This window comes from Bombina bombina, chromosome 3 (genome assembly GCF_027579735.1).
Source record: "Bombina bombina isolate aBomBom1 chromosome 3, aBomBom1.pri, whole genome shotgun sequence".
NCBI lineage: Eukaryota > Metazoa > Chordata > Amphibia > Anura > Bombinatoridae > Bombina > Bombina bombina.
The window spans coordinates 85,184,283-85,202,633 of record NC_069501.1 but is presented as its reverse complement, the minus strand read 5'-3'; the positions used below and the strand labels follow the sequence as shown (position 1 = coordinate 85,202,633).

The following is an 18,351-nucleotide window of genomic DNA, read 5'->3' as shown; positions in this document are numbered from 1 at the left end:
TACCACTATTTATATAACTAACGCGCTGATCCATACCCCCCCTATTCGTAGTTTTAATTGTGTGTTTTGTATATGTTTATGTACATTTTAACGTAGTAGCAATAAAAGTTAAATTTTAATGTGCATTTTTGCAATTTTTTCGCTTCTATCTTGACCCATTTGCAAGTAACATCCACCACAGTGGACAGTAGTTTTTTGCAATTAATCACACCTTCAGGTAACATCTATGAGATAGAACTCAGGAGTGCTATTTGTGTATTCTCTCTGAGGGGAGTTTACCCCCCTCAAGTTCAGTCAATTTATCCTCTATAATACACAGCACCAACCCCAGAAGCTCCAGTTATAATACCTGAGTATTCTATGATAGGGCAGTAGTTCTCACCCATTTCCTAGTAGTGCCATTGGACCCCCTCTTCTTGTTTTCAAAACAATTTAATATCTATTTAAATAAACAAATGAATATGGTTCCTCCTATTAAAAGCATCACATCTCTGATGCACAGTTCAGCTTTCCCTCTTCTGTGCAGATGGGAACACAAGGGACCCTCAGCTTTCCCTCTTCTGTGCAGATGGGAACACAAGGGACCCTCAGCTTTCCCTCTTCTGTGCAGATGGGAACACAAGGGACCCTCAGCTTTCCCTCTTCTGTGCAGATGGGAACACAAGGGACCCTCAGCTTTCCGTCTTCTGTGCAGATGGGAACACAAGGGACCCTCAGCTTTCCCTCTTCTGTGCAGATGGGAACACAAGGGACCCTCAGCTTTCCCTCTTCTGTGCAGATGGGAACACAAGGGACCCTCAGCTTTCCGTCTTCTGTGCAGATGGGAACACAAGGGACCCTCAGCTTTCCCTCTTCTGTTAAAATTGGGAACACAAGGGACCCTCAGCTTTCCCTCTTCTGTGCAGATGGGAACACAAGGGACCCTCAGCTTTCCCTCTTCTGTGCACATGGGAACACAAGGGACCCTCAGCTTTCCCTCTTCTGTGCAAATGGGAACACAAGGGACCCTCAGCTTTCCCTCTTCTGTGCAGATGGGAACACAAGGGACCCTCAGCTTTCCCTCTTCTGTGCAGATGGGAACACAAGGGGCCCTCAGCTTTCCCTCTTCTGTGCAGATGGGAACACAAGGGGCCCTCAGCTTTCCCTCTTCTGTGCAGATGGGAACACAAGGTACCCTCAGGGATTGACCAGCCCTTGTCAGTTATATCTGGTCAGCAGTCAGAAGAACCTTACATGATCCGATCATGTAATACATTTCTACAAAACATGCCTAAAAGTAGGGGCATGTCTTCACTGCTTGTGGTGCAAGGAAGAATATTCTTATTAGGACCCTAAGTTAGGTCCTGCACCAGAGAATGGGTAGTCTATGATAATGATGCCTGCGGTTGCAATAAAAAATTATGATGATCTGCAGTATTACTATGAAATATAGGCTCGTGGGAAGGAGGGCACTAATAGAAAGCCTTATCTCCATCCAGTAAAACTTTATAGCACAAGAAAAAGAAGACATTCTCAAGAGGTAACTTGTCACCCTGCATCAATAGACACCATTGAGATTAATTCCTATGGAGGAAATGGGGGTCTTTAGAGTTTATTTTTCTTAATCTCCTTTGCCAAGTTCCGGTTCTAAGACAGAGATTTACAGGAATTGTATAGCTGTACCATTATGGCATTCTGTAAAGACCACTATGTTCTCAGTTATTCTCCAGTCTACTCAATGAATATCTGTAACATACATTTGTGTGTGTCCAAAAAACACTTTTATGATCTAAAAGCATTTCCACTATGCAGGCATGCACCCTTGTCATTAGTTATAGTTACTAAAATACTATTTGTAATATTACTTAACAAGTAAACCATTAAGAGACACTGTAAATTGTGTATGAGCTGCTAAATATGTGTAACCCTGATAGCATTAATAGAGATTTTCATATAATTAAATTGTGGGGCAGAAATTAATAACAAGTAAAAGGTTCCTAGAAGATGGAAATAAATCAGAGCAGTTACTGATATCTCTGGGATTCAGAGCAATATATTATGTGACAACATTACTTTATTTTATGTAATGGAAATGAAGGCATTTAAATATAATAATATAATATATATATATATATATATATATATATATATATATATATATATATATATATATATATATATATATATATATATGTTGATTAAAAAAAACAGAATATGAAGTGTTCAAAATTCAACAATAAAAGTTCTGAATGACAAAAATAAAGTAAATGGGAAAAGAGAAAAAAGTAAAATATGGAAAAAAAAGAAGTGAGAAAAAATGGAAGAGAAAAAAAAAATCCAAATCTATTTGGCTAAGGGCATTTAAAATTGGCTAACAAAAGAAAATTAATTGCAAAGGATTGAAAGACAAACACTAAGAGATTTTTCAGGTATAAATGGCAAAAAAAATCTAAGAAGAAAAATATAGGAAAACTAAAATGGTTGAAGGGTCAAATTACCAATAGAGACCAGGGAAGGCTGAGGTGTTTTTTTATTTGCATACCAAAGATAGGGAGAAGAATTCAGGCAAAGTAGGACTTACAAGTCTATGTCTTACAAGCCAATGCTAATAACTTGCGGCTAGATTACGAGTCTTGCGTTATGAGTAAAAAAGCAGCGTTAAGCCTCATAACGCTGCTTTTTTACTACCGCTGCTATTACGAGTCTTGCAGATTTAGGGGCACCGCACACTTTTTTAGCCTTACCACAAATCAACTTACGCAATTTGCATATAGTCTTTTTTTCTATGGGACTTCGATAACGCCGGTATTACGAGCTTGTCCTGGGAGGCCAAAAAGTGAGCGGTATACCCTATCCCGTCAAGATTTGTACCGCATTTTAAAGTCAGTAGTTATGAGTTTTACACTACAACGCTGTAGCATAAAACTCATAACTTAAGTGCTAAAAAGTACACTAACACCCATAAACTACCTATTAACCCCTAAACCGAGGCCCTCCCGCATCGCAAACACTAAAATTTAATTATTAACCCCTAATCTGCCGCTCCGGACATCGCCACCACTATAATAAACATATTAACCCCTAAACCGCCTCACCCCGCATCGCAAACATTAGTTAAATATTATTAACCCCTAATCTGTTGTCCCTAACATTGCAGTCACCTATCTACATTTATTAACCCCTATTCTGCCGCCCCCAACGTCGCTGCCACTATATTAAATTTATTAACCCCTTAATCTAAGTCTAACCCTAACACCCCCTAACTTAAATATAATTGAAATAAATCTAAATAAAACCTACTATTAATAACTAAATAATTCCTATTTAAAACTAAATACTTACCTATAAAATAAAACCCTAAGCTAGCTACAATATAACTAATAGTTACATTGTAGCTAACTTAGGGTTTATTTTTATTTTACAGGCAAGTTTGTATTTATTTTAACTAGGTAGAATAGTTACTAAATAGTTATTAACTATTTACTAACTACCTAGCTAAAATAAATACAAATTTACCTGTAAAATAAAACCTAACCTGTCTTACACTAACACCTAACTTAACCCTAGAATTAAATAAATTCCCTAAATTAAATACAATTAACTAAATTCAAAACAATTAGCTAAATTACAAAAAAAAAACACTAAAATTACAAAAAATAAAAAACAAATTACAAGATCTTTAAACTAATTACACCTAATCTAATAGCCCTATCAAAATAAAAAAAGCCCACCCAAAATAAAAAAACCCTAGCCTAAACTAAACTACCAATAGCCCTTAAAAGGGCTTTGCAGCTCTTTTACCTGTTAAAAAAAAATACAAACAACCCCCCAACAGTAAAACCCACCACCCTAACTAAAAAAAATAAGCTCCCCATTGCCCTTAAAAGGGCATCTGGAAGGGCATTGCCCTTAAAAAGGCATTTAGCAGACGGGTATAAGTGGTCCTCCAGACGGGCAGAAGTGGTCCTCCAGACGGCATCTTCTATATTCATCCATCCGACGCGGAGCGGCTCCATCTTCAAGACATCCGGCGCAGAGCATCCTCTTCAATCGACAGCTTCTTCTGGAATGAATGTTTCTTTAAGTGTAGTCATCCAAGATGGCGTCCCTTAGATTCCGATTGGCTGATAGAATTCTATCAGCCAATCGGAACTAAGGTTGAAAAAATCCTATTGGCTGATCCAATCAGCCAATAGGATTTAGCTTGCATTCTATTGGCTGATTGGAACAGCCAATAGAATGCGAGCTCAATCTTATTGGCTAATTGCATCAGCCAATAGGATTTTTTCTACCTTAATTCCGATTGGCTGATAGAATTCTATCAGCCAATCGGAATCTAAGGGACGCCATCTTGGATGACTACACTTAAAGAAACATTCATTCCAGAAGAAGCCGTCGATTGAAGAGGATGCTCCGCGCCGGATTTCTTGAAGATGGAGCCGCTCTGCGTCGGAAGGATGAAGATAGAAGATGCCGTCTGGATGAAGACTTCTGCCCGTCTGGAGGACCACTTCAGCCGGCTTCGTTGAGAACATCTTGCCGCTTGGATGAAGACTTCTCCCGGTAAGTGGATCTTCGGGGGTAAGTGTTAGGATTTTTTAAGGGTGTATTGGGTGGGTTTTATTTTTAGGTTAGGGCTTTGTGCCGCAATAGAGCTAAATGCCCTTTTAAGGGCAATGCCCATCCAAATGCCCTTTTCAGGGCAATGGGGAGCTTAGGTTTTTTAGTTAGGGTTTTATTTGGGGGGTTGGCTGTGTGTAGCTAGCTTAGGGTTTATTTTATAGGTAAGTAAAGGTAGCCCTCAGTTTACGCCGGGGTTAGGTTCCAGAAGGAATGGTTGTAAATCAAAACCGTTGTAAATTGAAAACCAGTTTATAATGTAAGTCAAAGGGAAGTGAGGGAGTTAGGTTCTAGGCCCCTCTCAAAACTGACATAAGTAACACCTAATACATTATTTTTAAAGCTTTGAAATGAAGACTTTAAATGCTAAAAAGCATTATAAACCTAATTAAATAATCACACAACAGACTGTATCATCAAACTAAGTTTAATGAACAAAAAAAAAACATTTCCTTGCATTTTTCTGCAAACAGTTCTCTGCATTGTTAGCATGTTAGATAATATTGGTGTAGCGGAGGGCAATATTAAAATCTACGATCTCCACGGGTATAACCGGTAAATCCACAGTCAGCGCTGAAAAGTAAGGCAATATCCCAATACTTCCAATAACCGGACGAAACACAGTTTGGGAGTCAACAACTCACAACCCAGCCAGTTTTCAGGTTTAAAACAGAATGACATTTATTAAAGGCTATATGCCTAGTATTTATGCAGGTCTGACCCCAGCTGGGGGGTTGAAAGAATATTGTACATTAGATAGAGAGCAAACGCCCTTTGACATGCCACAATAGAGATTACATTACTTAAGCAGATAGCAATTTAAACATAAGAAAACAATGCAGTCCATCTTATCAACTAGCAGTCTGACTCTGGAGATGATTAGACAATGGGAATGTTTATCACTAAACTTAATTAGAGCACACAATAGTTGATGCCAGCAACCTTGTATTTAGAAAATAGCTTCTGAAAGCTGAACAAAGTTAGCTCTTTCTTACATTATAGTCCAGAAGTGGCTAGGTTTGCCACAATGCTCCCCCAGAACCAAGCCGGCATACACAGCCTGATCCCAACGGATCGGCTTGGGGATGTCCGGGGAAGTACTCACAGATCACTTTTCAAGTTCAGTTTGTCTGGATAATCCATCTGTATTCCCGTTATGAGAGAGAATTCCTGCCCGTATAAATAAGGGTTCAACTTCTTCAGTGCCCAGACCAGGGCTAAATAGTCCTTCAAAATCTCATCAGCTTCTTTACGAGTTTTTTTGTACCTGCTCTTTATAGGTATCCACAATCCCTTCATACTGACATAGGGTGCCCTTGAGTTGCTGCACCTCACTATGAGCCAGCGTCAGCTTTTCCTCCAGTGTCACTAAGTTTGTCTTTAATGTTTCATGTTCCACTCTCAAGCTGGTGTTTTCTGCAGTCTGTCGGTGCAGCCTGTCTAGCAGAGATTCCTGTTCTAAACGTGCTTTTTCCTCTGCACTCCTCTTCTCTCCCGTTAGCACTGTTACGTGATTATTTAACGTGACCATTTTATCCTCTACGTGACTCTTCTCCTTCATCAGCGCATTGTAACGGGACTTCCACGTATCATTAGTGGATAGAGATTTACTGAGCTCAACGTCCTGGGGCTTAGCAGCAGGTGGGTCAGTCTCTGCTGCACGGATCTGGGCACGGGTAGTCACAGGGTTAACATCAGCGGGACCCATGGGAGCATAGGCAGAAACAAGGGGGGCCAAGTTATTTCCAAGGAGAACATCAGCTGGTAAGTCCTTCTTGACCCCCACATTCACAGGTCTAGCGCCCACTCCCCAATCCAAATGTACCCTGGCAACAGGTAGGCGGAACACAGTGCCCCCTGCTACCCTCACAGCCACAGTGTCTCCAGTGTGCTGTTTCTCAGACACCAAGTTCTTTTGAAGCAAGGTCATGGTAGCACCAGTATCCCGTAGACCACTGACCTCCTTCCCATTCACTTTAACCAGTTGCCAGTTATTCCGGTGGAAAGCTTGCACGGGGTCTGCTTCATGTAGGCTGCCCCAGCATTCTTGCGCCTCTACGTAGCGGGCCGCAGGCTGAGGATTACGTGGGATTCCGCCGGCGGGTCTTCTCCAGGACTGTGCTTGGTTCGCTGCGTTTAGGGGACACTCTGGTCTTTTGTGCCCTAGTTGCTTACATCCAAAGCACCGAATAGGTTGTGAGTAGCCCCACAAATTGAACCGTTCTCTCTGAGGGTAGTTCGTGGCCGGAGGCCGTGTGGTATAGCGGGGGGGTTGATAACTGGCAGCTGCTGGGGTGACTGGGGGTCTGTACTCCACTCTAGCAGGGGGCTTAGTGGTAGCAGTGTCCAGTTTGCGGGCATCCGTATACTCATCTACCAGGCGAGCAGCTTCATGCATTTTGGAGGGTTTACGGTCCCGAACCCACTCTTGGGCTTCTGGGGACAAGCCGTTAAAGAATTGCTCCAACAGCATCAGTTGTCGCAATTCTTCCATGGTGGTTGCTTGGCTGGCCTGTATCCACCCCTGAGATGCTTGATCCAGCTTGTGGGCCCACTCTGCATGGGAATCTCTTTCTGGCTTGCGCAGGCCTCTAAACTTGCGCCGGTATGCCTCTGGGGTAATGGCATATCTTTCCAAGATCGCTCTCTTCACTTTAGCGTAATCCTTGCTGTCCTCCCTGGGTACAGCGCGATACGCTTCCGCTGCCCTACCGGCTAGCTTGCCTGCTAGCACCGGCACCCATACGGACTGCTCCAAATCATGTAACTCGCACAGTCTCTCAAAATCCTGTAAATACCCATCGATCTCATCCTTCTCCTCACAAAACATTTTAAAGGCATGGTATGGGATTTTGGGCCTTACTGGGTTGCTGAGTGCTTCCGAAATGGATTCTGCTCGGGAGGATGCATTCCGCGGACTGTGTGCCATCACGTACTCCTGCACATCTGCCATTACCACGGATAGCATGTCCCGTGGTACAGGTTGGGGTAAAAATTCCAGCCTGGTCCTCATTTCCCTCTGGTATAGGGTCTTCTCCATGGCTGCTGGAGGCGTAGCGCTGCAAGCTCTGTCTCCCTCCATCAGCTCGGCAATTAATATAGCCTTGGGTTTGCTGCTGGCTATCTTTCCCCTGGCTTCTAGCAGTTCCTTTAACGTTTGTCTCTTTAGCTTAGAATAATCCGTCTCCATTCACTTCGGTAGTCGGTTCTTTCGCTGTATTCTGCTTGCCATTCCCTTTTCTTATTCGGCAGTTACAATTGCACGAATTGCGCTTTTCGGCTGTAAGGTCGAATCCCACCGCTTGCCACCAATTGTAGCGGAGCGCAATATTAAAATCTACGATCTCCGCGGGTATAACCGGTAAATCCACAGTCAGCGCTGAAAAGTAAGGCAATATCCCAATACTTCCAATAACCGGACGAAACACAGTTTGGGAGTCAACTCACAACCCAGCCAGTTTTCAGGTTTAAAACAGAATGACATTTATTAAAGGCTATATGCCTAGTATTTATGCAGGTCTGACCCCAGCTGGGGGGTTGAAAGAATATTGTACATTAGATAGAGAGCAAACGCCCTTTAACATGCCACAATAGAGGTTACATTACTTAAGCAGATAGCAATTTAAACACAAGAAAACAATGCAGTCCATCTTATCAACTAGCAGTCTGACTCTGGAGATGATTAGACAATGGGAATGTTTATCACTAAACTTAATTAGAGCACACAATAGCTGATGCCAGCAACCTTGTATTTAGAAAATAGCTTCTGAAAGCTGAACAAAGTTAACTCTTTCTTACATTATAGTCCAGAAGTGGCTAGGTTTGCCACAATTGGGTCTGCACCTATTCTATGCATTTGAATCTGGAGTGATTAATAGGCAGTTAGGCACCCTCACCTTAAAGGGCCACTGTAAGTAAATATTTTATATGCCTGTTACTAACTAACTACCCCAAATACGCATTTTATCAATAGCATTTCATTAACATATCTCTACCGTATATCAGAAATCTTGTCTGCAAATGTAATTGTTTTCCAAACCCACTCCGTGGGTATCCTTTGCTCTGTACCAATCCGTTTACAATACCTAGGTTTCAAAATGGCGCTTTAAACACACACGCCTAGATTTAGAGTTTGGCGGTAGCCGTCAAAACCAGCGTTAGAGGCTCCTAACACTGGTTTTTACCGCCCGCTGGTATTTGGAGTCAGTCAGGAAAGGGTCTAATGCTCACTTTCCAACCGCGACTTTTCCATACCGCAGATCCCCTTACGTCAATTGCGTATCCTATCTTTTCAATGGGATCTTTCTAACGCCGGTATTTAGAGTCGTGGCTGAAGTGAGCGTTAGAAATCTAACGACAAAACTCCAGCCGCAGAAAAAAGTCAGGAGTTAAGAGCTTTCTGGGCTAACGACGGTTCATAAAGCTCTTAACTACTGTGCTCTAAAGTACACTAACACCCATAAACTACCTATGTACCCCTAAACCGAGGTCCCCCCACATCGCCGCCACTCTATTAAAAAATTTTAACCCCTAATCTGCCGACCGCACACCGCCGCCACCTACGTTATCCCTATGCACCCCTAATCTGCTGCCCCTAACACCGCCGACCCCTATATTATATTTATTAACCCCTAATCTGCCGCCCCCAACATCGCCTCCACCTACCTACAATTATTAATCCCTAATCTGCCGACCGGACCTCACCGCCACTATAATAAATGTATTAACCCCTAATCCGCCTCACTCCCGCCTCAATAACCCTATAATAAATAGTATTAACCCCTAATCTGCCGACCGGACCTCACCGCTACTCTAATAAAATGTATTTACCCCTAAAGCTAAGTCTAACCCTAACACCCCCCTAAGTTAAATATAATTTAAATCTAACGAAATAAATTAACTCTTATTAAATAAATTATTCCTATTTAAAGCTAATTACTTACCTGTAAAATAAACCCTAATATAGCTACAATATAAATTATAATTATATTGTAGCTATTTTAGGGTTTATATTTATTTTACAGGCAACTTTGTATTTATTTTAACCAGGTACAATAGCTATTAAATAGTTAATAACTATTTAATAGCTACCTAGTTAAAATAATTACAAAATTACCTGTAAAATAAATCCTAACCTAAGTTACAATTAAACCTAACACTACACTATCAATAAATTAATTAAATAAAATACCTACAATTATCTACAATTAAACCTAACACTACACTATCAATAAATAAATTAAATAAAATACCTACAAATAAATACTATTAAATAAACTAAAGTACAAAAAATAAAAAAAGCTAAGTTACAAAAAATAAAAAAAATTAATTACAAATAAAAATATTACAACAATTTTAAGCTAATTACACCTACTCTAAGCCCCCTAATAAAATAACAAAGCCCCCCAAAATAAAAAAATGCCCTACCCTATTCTAAAATTAAAATAGAAAAGCTCTTTTACCTTACCAGCCCTTAAAAGGCTCCAAAGTCTTCATGCTATCCGGGCAGAAGAGTAGATCCGGACCGGCAACCATCTTCTTCCAAGCGGTGACAAGCGGCTCCATGTTGAAGACCTCCAGCGCGGATCCATCCTCGTCTTGCGACGTCCTAAGTCCGAATGAAGGTTCCTTTAAATGACGTCATCCAAGATGGCGTCCCTCGAATTCCGATTGGCTGATAGAATCCTATCAGCCAATCGGAATTAAGGTAGGGAAAATCTGATTGGCTGATTGAATCAGCCAATCAGATTGAGCTTGCATCCTATTGGCTGTTCCGATCAGCCAATAGAATGCGAGCTCAATCTGATTAGATCTGATTCCATCAGCCAATCAGATTTTTCCTACCTTAATTCCGATTGGCTGATAGAAACCTATCAGCCAATCGGCATTCGAGGGACGCCATCTTGAATGACGTCATTTAAAGGAACCTTCATTCGGACTTAGGACGTCGCAAGACGAGGATGGATCCGCGCTGGAGGTCTTCAACATGGAGCCGCTTGTCACCGCTTGGAAAAAGATGGTTGCCGGTCCGGATCTACTCTTCTGCCCGGATAGCATGAAGACTTTGGAGCCTCTTCTGGACCTCTTCAGCCGTCGCTTGATAGAAGACTTCAGCCGGATGTTGGATCTCCAGCCCCCGCTTGGGCTTGGATGAAGATTTCGGAGCCTGGAGCGATCGGTGATACCTGGCATGGTGAAGACAAGGTAGGAAGTTCTTCAGGGTCTTAGTGTTAGGTTTATTTAAGGGGGGTTTGGGTTAGATTAGGGGTATGTGGGTGGTGGGTTGTAATGTTGGGGGGGGGTATTGTATGTTTTTTTTTTACAGGCAAAAGAGCTGAATTCTTTGGGGTATGCCCCGCAAAAGGCCCTTTTAAGGGCTGGTAAGGTAAAAGAGCTTTTCTATTTTAATTTTAGAATAGGGTAGGGCATTTTTTATTTTGGGGGGCTTTGTTATTTTATTAGGGGGCTTAGAGTAGGTGTAATTAGCTTAAAATTGTTGTAATATTTTTATTATGTTTGTAATTAATTTTTTTATTTTTTGTACTTTAGTTAGTTTATTTAATTGTATTTATCTGTAGGTATTTTATTTAATTTATTTATTGATAGTGTAGTGTTAGGTTTAATTGTAACTTAGGTTAGGATTTATTTTACAGGTAATTTTGTAATTATTTTAACTAGGTAGCTATTAAATAGTTATTAACTATTTAATAGCTATTGTACCTAGTTAAAATAAATACAAAGTTGCCTGTAAAATAAATATAAATCCTAAAATAGCTACAATATAATTATTATTTATATTGTAGCTACATTAGTGTTTATTTTACAGGTAAGTATTTAGCTTTAAATAGGAATAATTTATTTAATAAGAGTTAATTTATTTCGTTAGATTTAAATTATATTTAACTAAAGGGGGTGTTAGGGTTAGACTTAGCTTTAGGGGTTAAAAAATGTATTAGAGTAGCGGTGAGGTCCGGTCGGCAGATTAGGGGTTAATACTTGAAGTTAGGTGTCGGTGATGTTAGGGAGGGCAGATTAGGGGTTAATACTATTTATTATAGGGTTAGTGAGGCGGATTAGGGGTTAATACATTTATTATAGTAGCGGTGAGGTCCAGTCGGCAGATTAGGGGTTAATAATTGTAGGTAGGTGGAGGCGACGTTGTGGGGGGCAGATTAGGGGTTAATAAATATAATATAGGGGTCGGCGGTGTTATGGGCAGCAGATTAGGGGTACATAGGGATAATGTAGTTTGCGGCGGTGTACGGAGCGGCAGATTAGGGGTTAATAATAATATGCAGGGGTCAGCGATAGCGGGGGCGGCAGATTAGGGGTTAATAAGTGTAAGGTTAGGGGTGTTTAGACTCGGGGTACATGTTAGGGTGTAAGGTGCAGATTTAGGAAGTGTTTCCCCATAGGAAACAATGGGGCTGCGTTAGGAGCTTAACGCTGCTTTTTTGCAGGTGTTAGGTTTTTTTTCAGCTCAAACTGCCCCATTGTTTCCTATGGGGGAATCGTGCACGAGCACGTTTATGAAGCTGGTCGCGTCCGTAAGCACCGCTGGTATCGAGAGTTGCAGTGGCGGTAAATTATGCTCTACGCTCCTTTTTTGGAGCCTAACGCACTGAAAACGCAGCCATTCTGTGAACTCTAAATACCAACGGTATTTAAAAGGTGCGGGGAAAAAAAAGCATGCGTTAGCTACGCGGGTAGTTACCGACAAAACTCTAAATCTAGCCGAAAGTTATTGGTTTAAGTATTTTGAACATGCAGTGCTGAAAATAGTGGGCAGGATAACGTGACATCATCGGCGAATATAAGATATAACTTTTAGAACGTTATGAAACTTCGTTTGAGAAAATATAGGTCAGTAGGTTTTAATTAATGTTCATTAACTTTAATATGTTAGTTGTTTAGCTTAAAAATTATAACAGAAAGTAATCCTTTAAGCAGCTGGGCAGGAAGATAATAGGGAAGTGGCTGCTAGACCTTGTTGCTCGATAGCTAAGGTCTGTTCTGTGTACACAGATTAATTTAAAAGGACATTAAATCCACATTTTTTTATTTCATAATTCAGATAGAGAATACCATTTTAAACAACTTTCTAATTTACTTCTATTATCTAATTTGCTTCATTCTCTTGATAATCTTTCCTGAAAAGCATATCTAGATAGGCTCAGTAGCTTCTGATTGGTGACTGAAAATAGATGCCTCATGTGATTGGCTCACCAATGTGCATTGCTATTTCTTTAACAAAGTATATACAAAGATTGCAGCAAATTAAATAATAGAAGTAAATTGGAATGTTGTTTAAAATTGTATTCTCTATCTGAATCGTGAACAAAAATTTTTGGGTTTAATGGCCCTGTAAGTCTGCTAAGCTTGCATAACTTTGCTGCAACACAAGCGGACAGCTCCACCTACTAGCTATTTTAATTAGTGCACTGCTATTCAATGTTTTTCAATAGCAGTCACATGACTGAAAAAAAAGGTTGTTATTCTGAAACGGCGCAAATTAAACCAACGTAAACCAAGGGCCACCTGTATTTAGTTTTAAATAGGAATTATTTAGTTATTAATAGTAGATTTTATTTAGATTTATTTTAATTATATTTAAGTTAGGGGGTGTTAGGGTTAGACTTAGGTTTAGGGGTTAATAAATTTAATATAGTGGCGGCGACGTTGGGGGCAGCAGATTAGGGGTTAATAATATTTAACTAGTGTTTGCGAAGCTGGAGTGCGGCGGTTTAGAGATTAATATGTTTATTATAGTGGCAACGGCAGATTAGGGGTTAATAAGTGTAGGTAGGTTGCGTTAATAAATATAATGTAAGTGCCTGCGATGTTGGGGCAGCAGATTAGGGGTTAATAAGTATAATGTAGGTGTCGGCGATGTCCGGAGCGGCAGATTAGGGGTTAATAAGTATAATGTAGGTGTCAGCGATGTCTGGAGCAGCAGATTACGGGTCAATAAGTATAATGCCAGTTTCGGCGATGTCGGGGGCAGCAGATTAGGGGTTAATAAGTGTAAGATTAGGGGTGTTTAGACTCGGGGTTCATGTTAGGGTGTTAGGTGTAAACATAAATTTGGTTTCCCCATAGGAATCAATGGGGCTGCGTTACGGAGCTTTACACTGCTTTTTTGCAAGTATTAGAATTTTTCTCAGCCGGCTCTCTCCATTGATGTCTATGGGGAAATCGTGCACGAGCTTGTACAACCAGTTCACCGCTGACTTAAGCAGCGCTGGTATTGGAGTGCGGTATGGAGCACAATTTTGCTCTACGCTCACTTTTGCCTTTTAACGCCGGGTTTGTAAAAACCTGTAATACCAGCGCTGTAGGGAAGTGAGCGGTGAGAATAAAGTGCAAGTTAGTACCGCACAGCTCATAACGCAAAACTCGTAATCTGGTCGTTGGTTAATTCTGGATGATATAAAAAGAAAATTGGATAACATTAAAGTAAATAAAGCTCAAGGTCAACTTAAATGATATCAAAGGGTTCTAAGTGAACTTAGCTCTGTAATATTTCAAGATTCTATATCATTAGGCCATGGCACCGCAGGAGAGGTTAAAACTCACTTGATGCCACTGTTTAAAGGAACATAAACTGTAAACTAACATAGCATTTTAAAAGTTAATGGTAAAAGAAAGTACATGCAAAGTTTGTTGGTGTTAAACCATCTTTTTTTGTCTAAAAGTTTTCCGGTTCAAACTCCTCCCAAATGATTGCCTTATATGGAAGCTGCAATATTTTACCTTTGCTTTGTTAGAACGCAGTTGTGCAGGTGTGAGAATGAGCAGTAAGGTGCAACGACATCATGTGTGATTTATTTACGACTCATGTGGCACTTTCCCAGCACAGTGCATGGTATATAATTTGCACTGCTCTGTAGTTGCCAAACTGGGAAAGGACAATAATTACTCCTACTAATGACATAATCCCTTCATTTGTTTTATGTAATAGTTCCTTATTACAAATAATCATACTGCAACATATAACTTCTGTGATTAATAAATAAATAAAAAGTGTCTCTTTAACTTTTTTTTTCAATATAAACCTCTCCCAATAAATTATCTGATAGTTCACCTATAAACTCTGCTTATGACAAATATTCCCAAACTCTAAAAATAAATGTTTGAGAGAATGTGGTCAAATAGGAACAGCATACCATATCTGGTGGACATGCCCTATAATTAGAAACTTATAACAGAAGTAACTAAAGGTACTCAATTTTGATATCCCCAACCACCCACTAATCTGCCTTCTTGGTAAGCCTGCTAAATTGACATGTAGACTTAGATCCAAGCTGCTCATCTTAATGTTAAATTACACCAAACAGTTAATACCCAAATTTTGGAAGAATACTATCACACCTTCAACAGATGATTGGATCTCTTCAGTAACATTCGCATTATCACTTGAAAAGAACCACCACTTTATACTACATCAGCTAGAAGATTACTATTCGATAAGGTTTCTTTGGGAATAATATATAAATTCAAAAAGTAATTGAACCATATGTCTTACTGTACTTATGAACCAATATACTTTTGTAACTTGATTGCCAACTATTTGTAATATTTTTGATATGATCAAATTTCTGCAACTTTGCTTTGTAACTTAAGAATTTTTCAATAAAATTATATTTAAAAAAAAACAAACTCTGCTCATGGTTTCCTGTATCTATCACTTTTCTCCTTTTTATCATATTTTGTGTCATATCTGACTGCTTGTAGGTTTAGGGGACACAGAGGCATCCATTTACATAACATGCATCACTCTCACCTGTGCATACTAGAGTACCATTCCGGTTGCGCATGTGCAAATTAGTGTTTGTGCATGCATGCGCACCCACGACAAGCAAGTTGTTGTAGAGAATGCATATGACACCCAATACAATAATAAAACTCACTAACTGACAAGGTGGGTAGATCAGAGGGCTCCTGACAGGCTGTAACATTTGGGATTTTGGCAATTTTAGATAATTTCTTAAAAATATTCACAAGCACATTTTTCTATTTTTGTCATTTTTATTTGCTATAAATTGGATTACATGGGTAGATTTCAAGATGTTTTATGGAGCTTTAAAAAGATATCTAGAGCTGATCTGGGGAAGCTACAGAGGTCAGTGGTTAGGAAGCTAAACAATGGGATTACATAGGTTACTATTCAGGGTATATTCATAAAAACAAGATCAGTATGGATTTATAAGAAATAGTTCATGCTAAACAAATCAGCTTTTTTCTATGAAGTAGGAACAAAAATAAAGTTGAATCAGCTGATGTGAAATATTTGGATTTTTGCAAAGATTTTTGAAACAGTGCCTATTATCATTTTTTCTTCGTTATCTTGCTATCTTTATTTAAAATGCAGGAATGTAAAGCTTAGGAGCCAGCCCGTTTTAGCATTCAGCACCCTGGATAGCATTTAGCCACCAATAAGCAAGCATAACCCAGGTCTGAACCAAAAATGGGCTGGCTCCTAAGCTTTACATTCCTGCTTTTTAAATTGTGTGTATGTATGTATGTATGTATGTATATGTGAATATAGGATCCTTTGACTAAGACTTTCCCACTTATCCATGTTAAGAGGATTTTTTTTTTTTAAATTAGTTATTTATTTGATGGTATCATTATAGTGGGTAAGTTTGAAGCAAAACTTTTTGCCCTATTTTTACAATAAATGTAGAGTCTGCTGAATCTGTTGGCGCTCTACAAATAACTGATAATAATAATAAATAATGTAAAAGTATTTGTAATACGAGTTGCTCTGAAGAAGGTGATTGTAGCTGCAGAAACGTTAACAACAATGCAACATTCATAAAAAATAATTTTGAGCTATTAATACCGCTACGAATCCTGTTCTTAGTGATAAAAGGATGGCAGTGAAAACCCTAATTTTTTGCAAGTCCTGGAATAATGCAAATCCATGTAGATATATTTACATTTGTAGGAAAATATCAGTATAGCTTATAGGAACATGAAAATCAACATTAAACTTTCATGGTTCAAACAGAACATGTAATTTTATGTTTCTATTCAAATTATCTTTGTAAAAACAAAAATGATATCTAATTAGGCTCAGTAGCAGCAAAGCACTACAGGGAGCTAACTGGTGATTAGGGACTACACACATATGCCTCTTGTCATTGGCTCTCCAGATGTGTTCAGCTAGCTCCAAGTAATGCATAGCTGCACTGGAGCTTACTTTAGCTATGTGTTTAAACCATTTGCAGGGGTTAAACACCTAGTTATATACTAGCAACAGTGTAATAACCATGATTAAACATTTTTATTTTTTTGTTTCATTAGTGCAATCAGTATTACTCATATGTTGTATTTTTATTGGTCCTGGGCAAGTGTACATTTCCACACTATTTATGTTGTATACACACACAAAAAACGTTCCTATATTCATCTATTTCAGATATGAACTATTCCCCACAGGAAGAGATCTCTCAGGGAAGAGATCCTTATGGGGAATGTGAGATGCAAAAGCAGGTATGGAGATGACTCCTGAGTGCTGGATTTCTCCAAACTTTGAAGCAGGCAGAATATCTAGCAGCCAGCTCTGTATGAGTACACTGCAGGCGCAAACTATTGTAAGTGCCCTACATGGTTAACTCCTTGACTGCTGCTGCATTGGAATGAGGGTATAAGTTTAACCTCTTCGTTGCTTCAATTTTGTATGTAATGTCACATGCTTCTTTAACCCATTGACAGCATTTTGATGTGAATTGCATGCAAGAATAGCCCCTTAGGTGCTAAAGTAAATTAATGTGGGCATCCCTTGGGCACTGTTACTTTAAATGGGTATGAGACTTTAACCCCTTGGAGGGTGCACTGCTTGTGGTCGACCAACAAGAATTATACCTCGACATATATATAAGTGGGTGACCTAAATATTTAACCAATTGGAAACTGCAGTACAATGCTGACTATAAATACCAAATCAATAGAACATTTGAGTCCCCCATTTACTCTATTATGCACCAGTGATAATTGCCCCTAATATCCCTCCACCCTCGTATTATTTCCCCCACGCACCCCAGGCTCTAAGCACTAGCAGGATACCGCTCCGGGATCCGTACACCCCATCCGGGTTTTGACTGCGATCCCTGCAGCTGAAGGAAAGCAACAAAGAACAATCGGCCTGGCAGCTGGAGCGGGGGGAGCCAGAGTGTGCACAGACACAGCAGGGCTGGTCGGCTATACAGTGCTACACAAGGGGCTTTGTGAGTGCCCAGTACCCCAGACCGGGAAAACCATAGTCACCCGAACATTATTGCACAGAAACCATGGTCTGTACCTGAGCTCGGAATATCCGAACACGAACCGAATCCTGACTCCGGGTTCCAATCCGCTCCGGAAATCACGCACAAACGGAAGCGGCGCTTACTTGACGCAATGCATGCTGGAGAGTGTAGTTTTTGGAGGTTGAGTGGAAATGCATGGATCATCTAAGTGGTAGTAATAGTTTCAGGCTGCAAACATTATACCTAGCTACCTATGTGTATGTAACGCCGTGCTGTAAAATGTTCCTATACTTCAGTAATGTATATTGTACAGACCGTGTGTATAGTTCTATGTCGTACAATGTACCAGCTGGTCCTGTGCAGTGCTGTATAATATTACAGCTGTGTATAGCCCTGTGATGTATAATGTACCATCTGTGTATAACCCTGTGATGTATAATGTACCAGCTGTGTGTATAGCCCTGTGCTGTATAATGTACCAGCTGTGTGTATAGCCCTG

At 39.9% G+C, this 18,351-nt stretch overlaps 1 protein-coding gene across 1 annotated transcript in view; it reads right to left on the bottom strand.

Moving 5' to 3' along the window:
* Positions 1 to 17,943, bottom strand: part of PRDM15 (PR/SET domain 15) — a 236,901-nt gene extending 218,958 nt beyond the window's left edge. The window contains exon 1 of the mRNA XM_053705902.1: positions 17,906 to 17,943. The gene's annotated coding sequence lies outside the window, so the exon portion shown is untranslated. The remainder of the gene's footprint in view (positions 1 to 17,905) is intronic.
* Between the last annotated feature and the right edge of the window lie 408 nt (positions 17,944 to 18,351).